The 9,255-nt window shown below is 38.5% G+C and overlaps 1 protein-coding gene across 10 annotated transcripts in view; it reads left to right on the top strand.

Annotated features, from left to right (window-relative positions):
• The first annotated feature begins 721 nt into the window (after positions 1–721).
• ntng1a (netrin g1a) overlaps positions 722–9,255 on the top strand; it is a 118,611-nt gene continuing 110,077 nt past the window's right edge. For 2 of the 10 annotated variants that reach the window (XM_067434488.1, XM_067434487.1), the window contains exon 1: positions 724–939. The gene's annotated coding sequence lies outside the window, so the exon portion shown is untranslated. Of the gene's footprint in view, positions 940–2,344; positions 3,161–9,255 lie in introns of those variants that run through there. The other 8 variants (XM_067434490.1, XM_067434489.1, XM_067434485.1 and 5 more) reach the window with 7 other exon arrangements.

The raw sequence follows: 9,255 nt of genomic DNA, 5'->3' as shown, positions 1-9,255 counted from the left end.
AAGTTTATCTTCTTTCTACATCACTAATTTAGATGTGCAGGCAAATTTAACATGTGGAAAAAAAGAATTCATTGTTTTGTCACCCATTTAGTTTGAGGAAAAGACATACAACCTTCTTCCCTTTTCCCTTTCTGAATATGTAGTTATGGTTTGCGAAAATATAATTATCTAGACATGACAATGGTCAATTATGACCACTTGTGTGTGTGTGTGTGTGTGTGTGTGTGTGTGTGTGTGTGTGTGTGTGTGTGTGTGTGTGTGTGTGTGTGTGTGTGTGTGTGTGTGTGTGTGTGTGTGTGTGTGTGTGTGTGTGTGTGTGTGTGTGTTTAAATGTTGATTATATTTAAGCTTCATATAGCCTATATATATATATATATATATATATATATATATATATATATATATAGGCTATATAAATATAATCAACATATAAACACACACACACACACACACACACACACACACACACACACACACACACACACACACACACACACACACACATATGGTTTAGTAATCACAGTAGATATACCACTATTGTAAAGATTTACGTTTAATAGGCTATGTGTAGCCTAATCCATTTTTTTCCAAGTCGCCTCTACGATCATACGCCACATGTTGAATGTAATCCCACCTTCCCAAGGCATCTCAACTGTCACATCCACCTCAAAGAAATAAGGCTTCACCAAAAACCTAACACTAAGCCGGAAAAGTGTTTCCCCGCCGTCGCATTTGTTTGCTGAGTTGTTTGACTCGCTGAAGTGCCATTTGTGCCTTCGATTAGACCTCCATTCTCCCGGAGCCGAGGACAGGAGTGGTCGCTTCCGAGTTCAGCTCCGCACCTGCGCGTCTCCAAGATGTCCCGATTGAAAGCCGTCAAATATCGGTGTGCAACATGAGATCTCACCGCACTGTTTGGATTGAAGCTTTCGAGTGAAGGTGAGGTCAATGAGGACTTTTTATCTCTATGCATGCATGGGTAACGGGTGCGTCTCGCCCAAACTTTTGATGAGCGTTAGGTGTTTTATGGGAATGCCATGGCTTGTCGGTGTTCTTAAAACATCATTCAAATCTAACTTACTTAACACGCTAATATAACACGAGTATAATTTTCAACGGAACTGCTTTTTTTCCCTAAATGGATGGTTTTATTCTCCTTTGCCTGCAGTGCGTAAAATCTACCACGCGCATTTGCGCACTTGTGTCTCATTTTGTTTATGGCTATAGTGGACCTTGTTAAAGTGAAACTCTTTTTCTTTCTTTCTTTCTTTTCTTTTCTTTTCTTTCTTTTTCCCCCATTTACCAATCTTTAGATATTACTCATAAGTTGAAAAGAAAAGCACAACCAATTAGTGTGTAGGGTGTCACGCACTGGCAATCATCTAGTTTATTGGTTCTCCATAAAGGGCTTTCTGACAGCAACTACATAAATGAGCAGAGCTCGAACTCATTACCTTTTTATGAGATGAATGATTATCACTAGCGGTTTCTTTTAAGCTATAGTCCTCAATGCTCAATGACCGTTGACTTGCAATAGTAGTGTATGGAGTATTTTCCACACTTTATAAGATACAAGTTTTAAATGTCATTAGTTAATTGCATATTGAACTTATCTACTGCAGGGCGGAAATTAAGAATTGCTTTAAGGAAGAAAAAAAATGCCACTTTGGCATTTTACAGCAGTTTGGAGACTGGGACATCATCCTGAAAAGAACTAGTGTTTTTCAATGATTACTTTAGCTTCTCCAAATAGTAAACTTAACTTATCTTATTGTCTTAATAACTAATTATTTAATTCCCTTTTGGACTTTATTTCTATTCTGATAAACGTTACCACTGCTTTTTAGCTAAAATCCACAACATTTCCAAATTATTCTCCACTCAGTGTAGCCATTTTTTTCTGGCCTATGTTAGGTAAAGCTAATTATTTAGAATTTTAATTTATTTTATGCTTTATATTTTTTTCACTTTTACTTAATTTTTTTTAACTTTTCTCTGTAAAGGGAATATGCTAATAATGGCAATCTAATCATAAATCATTTTAAGTTAATTTAACAATTAATATTTAAAAAAATAGCCTATGTGAAATTCATAGCAGTTTTTTTTTTTTTTTTTTTTTTTTTTTTTTACAGAAAAGGTATCAGTATATTTAGCACATCAGTATATGATGAATCTAATGAATTGCTGTACTCGCTCACCATAAATTTAAGCTCTTGCATAATGTCTTAAATGCTACCTTTAGGACCCTGTGGATAGCATATCCTAGTTAGTATTTACCGTGAAGTGATCCTCACATTAGACAAAATATATATAACTATCTGCAATCCATCTCCCTCAACATTTGTTCTAATAAAACAGCGACACTGTTTTCTGTCCCGTTTGTGTCTTTGCTGAAGTCCCGTCTGAGTTTTAAACTGCTGCGAGAGAGAGGGAGAGGATGAGCAGAAAACACTGAGGGCTGGTGGATGTGTAAAAGCGGAGTGTGTGTGGAGTGTCCAAGTGCGTAATCTTCCCCAGCCATCATTTCCCGCCGAACACTCGCGGTATATGCGCGTGAGGGAATGCGCGTGAAGATATTCTTGGCGCGCACGGGTCTAATTGGTGCGATTCGTGGCTCGCTCACGACTAAAACGTCGAGGAGATAGTGAAAATATCACAAAAAGAACAGCTTTTCGTTATCCCCTCAAACAAGAAGGGGATCTCTCTTTTTTGGATATAGGGCGATTAAAAAAAGCAAGAGGAACGGACACCTGGCTATTCAAAGTTTAGTGAGGACGGTGATTGTCATGATGCTCACAAAAGAAAACACGAGGAAGAAGGAGATATTGTGGGATTTATGAGTTTTTATGGTTTGGGGAAACACGCAGTGGTTTCCTTTGAAGTTTACCTCAGAAATTGATGCTCCACTAACGTCTCGCACTAGAAAGATGTGGCACGCGACTTAAGGGAAGATTGACGTGCCGCGAGACACCTTTCAGTCGCTGTGTGTTTAGTCAGCCCGTTTAGATAGGGTGGAAGTGGGGGGAGAATCCGTTTTCCCCGAACTCATCACATTAAGATTAACACGCCGTCTTAAGAGGATCCTCTATGGTCTTTCATGAACTTGTTGAACACCCAGCCCTCCGCGGGACCCTTCATATCTAAAGTGAACCTCGATGACGTGAGTATTCCCCTTCCTTTTTAAGTTTAAGTTGGTTTGTGTGAGCATTTGTGCCATACGTTAGTTAACAGTTTACTTATGGCATCTAGTAATGTGTTTCGCTGCGGCATTAACTTTCCACAGCCTTAATTCAAATTCATTCAGAATAGTTTATGGTTTATTGCCTAGTAGGTTACTTTAACCGGATACCGGCCTACAAGCTGTAGGCTACTTTAACCTGAAGGGGTTATATTTGTAATATTCAAGTAAATGAATGCGAACCGAATATGATTTCAGCACCTTGAACAGTGGACTTTTCCTTTGAGAGAATGCGAATGGAAGCGCCCTCTTGCGGCCTAAATGCGTTTTATCGACTATGTTTAGGTTGCGTTCACGCACTGTTAATTCTTACCTGCTATGCCCTGATTTGTGATAATTTGCCAAACTAGGCCGCTTCGTTGAATAGAAAACTTGATCAAAGTCTCTAAAGAAATCATTTACTCAGTATTGTTTCGATAGGGGTCAGCCAATTCTGCTGGAGTGCGATTAGTATAATGTCCATTTCTGGTTTATTTCACGTGCACTGTAAATCTAAACATCGAAATGAATGAATCATTATAAACTTCAGTTTTTATTGGTGTTTCCCTCTTTACCTATAACCGATTCATGTTGGTTCGGTATTTTATGTTAGTTTCAGTGAACTAGATTTGTTGTGAAGTAGTTGAAATGGAACACTTCACATAATTTGACAGATATTTAAACAGCATTTTTATAGGCTTGTTATACATGCATGCTGCATTTATAAATTTACAGCTTTTATACATGCATATACATACAGATAGATAGATAGATAGATAGATAGATAGATAGATAGATAGATAGATAGATAGATAGATAGATAGATATACATATATATCCATATAGATGACTGGATATACTGTGGCAAAACAATTGATTTTTAAAAAGTTCATTGCAATCTACTTTTATTCAGCCTTCATTTAAGCAAAAAGAGGTTGTGTTTAATTCATGCTTTGTCACAAGATATTTGTATGGTGAGCGGGGGGGGATGTATAAATCACCACCATCATCATCATCATCATCATCATCATCAGACGTTTATGGCATCTCATATTTAGCAATGTCACTCATGTAAGTATATGGAATGAAGAAATAATAGCATGCACTTGAGCTGTGAGCTTTAGTTCAGTGCAAAATTATTCTCAACATCCCAATATAATGATTTCAAGCTTAGTTCTCCAGTGGGATATTTTGAGCAGTCTGACATATCGCGCCGAAAACTGAATGCCACAGCAGCCTTTTAGGAAAAGTATATTTAATAATGCATAACATGTTCCGATGTCGCAGCAAAGTGTGTGCTTGGCAGTGGAGGGTGATGTTTCGAGCAGAGGGGGGATTGTAGGGGAGAAGGTCTGTGACAACACAAGCCTTATAGGGGCTTTTTGTGTGCGGAGATTGAGAAACAAACCCCTGAAGCTAAGCTGCACAACACAAATGGCATTGCTAGAGTCGAGAGTCGCCCTGTCAAGCGTCCTGCGCCTTCACACATGAACAGAAAGTGACAGAACATGCAGAGGAGAGCGAAAGAAAACGAGAAAATGAGGAGCTAGTGTGGGAAAAGTCAAGCCAGGCTTAGCAGCTGTGCTAAGGGAGATCCCTTTCTTCCGAGGCCAGGGACCTGTCTACTGCAGACAATCAGATTGCATTATGGGATAGGACGTCTGCCAGGTCCGGTAGCTCTCGTGAAGTGTAGACAAACCTGTGCTTTGATTTTGCCTTCTTCTGACAGGCTGAGTCACATGCAGCCATCATCATGCCTTCTGCTTGCGATTGCCACACATTACGATGAAAGAAATATCTCGCACCTGAATATTAGAAGAGGTGACATGGCGGAGTGGATGGCTGTGCTGTGGTTAAGTCTGGATTAGAGTAGAGATCATCAGACTCTGTGGGTGTATGTGTTGGGCTGTCATGTTTAGGGAAAACATACTCACTCCCTGCTGCACTGAATGTTTATTTATGAGACCTGTCATATTGGCAGGCTGTTTATGGCAGAATCACTGATCCCGTGCAGGCGGGCGCAGAAATCCCGAGAGCGCAGATCTCATCGAGCACTGCACCTCCCTCTCTATCACAGGCTGAGACATGAATGGCAGAGAGAGAAATGTGGCGACAAGAGAAAAGGATTTTGGGATGGAAGATGGAGGCTGCTTTATAGAATTTGATGTATAATGAAATTAAAAGCAGACATTAATCTGTTCTGGCAAGGCTAGTTTAGCAAGACATCGTTTATGAGCACCTCTGAGGTTTAGACATGCAGGCATGCTTCAATAGCCCAGGGGACAAGATCGAAGTGAACACCAAGAAAAGGAGGGGTGTGCTTCACGGCATTACATGGATGAGGAAATCTGAGCCTCTAGTTCTAGTGCTGTCAAGGTCATATGAAATCTGTGAATGATTTATTGGTTTAAATATAATATTAACACGTGGCTTACTGGTGAAAGTCTCATTCTTAAATACATATTCACCTGCGTGAAGGGATGCATGTTTGTCATGTGGCTTTTCTTTTAAACTGCAAAAAAGAAAAGTGTCTACCTGTGGGGGTAAAGTAAATACATTTATATAGGCAATATAAAGACATATTGGATGTTGCTCATTTTTTTTAAAGGTCTTTTTTCTGACAAAAAAGGCAGGTCCAAGGCACTCAGTCAGATGTAAACGAAGGATAAGGAAATAATTAAAAAGCCTTTATTTATTTAATTTCTTTATTTAATTAGTTCATTTATCAGGGACAATGTACAAAATACATTAATCTTACGAGAATATGTTTTGTACCAGAATTAGCTAATGCTAGTTTCCATCTGCAGTCCCTGGGCAGGTATTAGGTATGGCTTAAGTCATTTTAAAATACAAGAGCCAACATGTTTCAACCCACAATGGTCTTCATCAGGGCAAAGCAACGATGTTGCTTAAAACTTTTTAAAATGTCTTAAGCCATACCTAATAAAGGCTTTTTAATTATTTCCTTATTCTTCATTTACATCTGACTGAGTGCCTTGGACTTTCTTTTTTTGTCAGTGGACTTTTCCCTTTCCCAAGAGCACCTATTACAGACTATTTAACTCCACCAGAGCACCAGGCTGAACCCATTACAGTCTTTCAAGTCTTGTTGGAAGTTTGGCTAAAGTTTTTTTTTTTTTTTTTTTTTTTTTTTTTTGTTACAGTTAAAGTAAATAAAGCAAAAATGCAGACACATTTTTTCAGTGAAAATTCACTGACAAAATGATAAAACTGCATATTTTTAAATGTAAACAGCGGGAAAAAATTTCAGTGAAAATTCACTGACAAAATGATAAAACTCTGCATATTTTTAAATATGGAAACAGTGAAAAATATGTCTGAAAAACTATCTGAAAATGACAGTGGAATGCTACATGCACTTGGACTATTTCAAGGTTTGCTAAATAATATGCAATCATATTCATGTTGGAACAGCTAAAATCACCTGTGAACGTTTAATATTTCATGAAAAAACAAAATTATAAAATCAATCTTATATTGTTGCTGAATTGCTGCTGAAAGTTTAGCTTCTTTTATTCACCCCCCTGCCCCAGTCTCCATAAAAATTGATTTTTTCCCCGTCCCTCCGTGCTAAACCAGGCCCCCAGCAGATGACAAAATGACTGCCCTATAATGGTGGGATTAAACGATGAGATTGTTTGTGAATCTCCACATCAGGGTCCAATGTTAAATGCGATAGGTGTTAGATGAGGTGACCTGCCTCACATCACCCCGCTCTGTGTCATAATGCATCCTGCACTCTGCGCCAGCCACATCACCGGAGGCAGCGCAGAATAATTAAGAGGACTCGTATATGGATCATGGAAAGTGATAACAAGCGGGCTTGTGTGATCTTTAATGTGCCCTAGACACTTATCCTCCCTGTATCTCTAATGGCTCATTACACTGTCCTCTTTTCCTCCCTCGTCTTTCTCCCTTAGTGCTTCATTCCTGCACGTTTGGATTTTGTGCCTATTGAGAGCTGCATGACAAAATTTTGCAGATTTTTTGGTCCCAGTCCTTAACATTACAGCTGTTAAAAAAGTATTTCTTACTCTTTGCTGTCTGCTCTCCCCCATTGTCTACTCACTCTGTCCTTGTTAAATCTGGATAAATTTAATCACGCCCTCCATCCATAGTTCTGGAAAATGGTTATTGTGATGGATGTGATGAGTTTAAATAAGACATGTGCATACTTTAAAATACATAAAAAATTTGACCTTTTTACAATTCTGTTTGTATTCATTTTGATTAATCCATAGGCTAAATTATGTTCTTTCATTCAATGATGTTTATCTTTTTTCCTCCTGAATGCACATTTGAAGGCATGGTTTTGGTCTGGCTTTCAGAACAGTTAATATTACTAATCTGTGCTTTTCAATGTTTAAGTACATCTCTGATCCTAAAAGTGCAAGTTCAGTTATGATGAACTCTTTGATCCATTGGCACCAAATGCCCTTTTATCTAGGCAGCTTTGGTCAACAGTCAGATTGTGATGTGATTTCATGCTCCATGTTTTTCTAATTGGAGATTAGGCTCTATTACAGACACCCCACTCAACTCTCTGTTCTGTGATTTTACAGTGACAGCGATTGTGCAAAATGATCCGTTCTGCACTAGAATGTGCATGAGCTCTGCTCTGGTGAGAAAAGAGCCCCTATCTGAGGGTGGTCCACTGCGAGACTGCGCTGTGATCTGACTCATTTGGGGCTCACAAGGTTAATTGATCGCTGTGGGACTGGTGACGGGATGAGTGTGGGGTCAGCATCTGTATTGACTGGACAGACTGATTAACAAGCACTAAAACGCTCCTGGCCCCTGCCTTTAGAACGTTTGGTAAGTCGTCGTCAATTATCCCCCTGCCAGCCGCCATCAGGGGGAACTGGCAACCTTTGCTCTCTCTTCATTTTGTAGCTGTGCTGTGCAGAAATCGCGCTTTTGCGAAACGCACACGGGCGACTCTAACTGCTCCGTATTGATTGCTCTTAGCAAGGGTTACGAACTGATTGAATCTAAGAAACATTTTATATTGGAGAAATGGTTACACACTGCGTGACAGGTATATCGATTGTCTGAAAACGGACACATTGAGCACATTTACATGACGTGCATACAACAAAACACTGATACCTAAGGGATTAGATGCAAATGATTAAAAAAGTATTTTTTTCATCTGCACACATTCTGATTAAATAACTTTATATGTTTATATATGCTAAGGAAAATATCTAGGCATCAATCTTGCTGTTTAAGGTGTTTAAATGACCTTAAAGTTTTAAATTTGTTAGCTTATTAATCGCAATCAAGATTGTGCATGCGTGTACATATGCAATGTAATTTAATACAGTGTCTGGGAGTAGCAGTTTCAGATCAAAGTACAATGCAAGCAGCTCATGATTCGTGTCTCAGAGCAGCTCCATTCACAGTAAATGATGTGAACTCCATCACTGCATGTGCTGTGAGTTTAACATGCATTTTTGACTAGTAATTTTAGCCTACCTAAAACATTCTTCATTAACAATTATTCAGATATTTGTAATGTTGTAAACAACAACAAGAACAAAAACAAAACAAATCAAAGTAGTTTCAAGTAGGCATGGCTTCTTTTCTTGCTATATTTTTCATCCTTCTAGTATTTTGGTTTTTTTTCAGTGCGTTGTTTTACTGTTCTGAAGCACTACAGATGAAAGCAGAATTTTTCTGGAAGTTCCATTACTTGTTGCAGCTTTGTATTTTCAGACTTAACTTTCAAAGACCCCACACATGCCTGGGAGAATAAGACACTGGATGAATAGAGATCTTTGATTAAATATATTCTATTAAATCATTACAGTAGGATCAAGAGTGAAGATGACAAGAAGATGAGGCAGTGTGGGACCATAATAATCCATCAATAATTTAATAGTCGAAAAGCATCTCTACTAAAAGCTAAATATTGTACTTTTGTAAAGTTAGAAGGGTACAACTCCCTTGCTGTTGTAAAAATCTTTGGTTTATACTAATAGGGCTATTTTTATGTTCAGATCAACCCTGCTTCT

This window comes from Pseudorasbora parva, chromosome 24, assembly GCF_024679245.1.
Source record: "Pseudorasbora parva isolate DD20220531a chromosome 24, ASM2467924v1, whole genome shotgun sequence".
Classification (NCBI taxonomy): Eukaryota; Metazoa; Chordata; class Actinopteri; order Cypriniformes; family Gobionidae; genus Pseudorasbora; species Pseudorasbora parva.
This window is presented reverse-complemented; position numbering and strand designations above follow the sequence as displayed.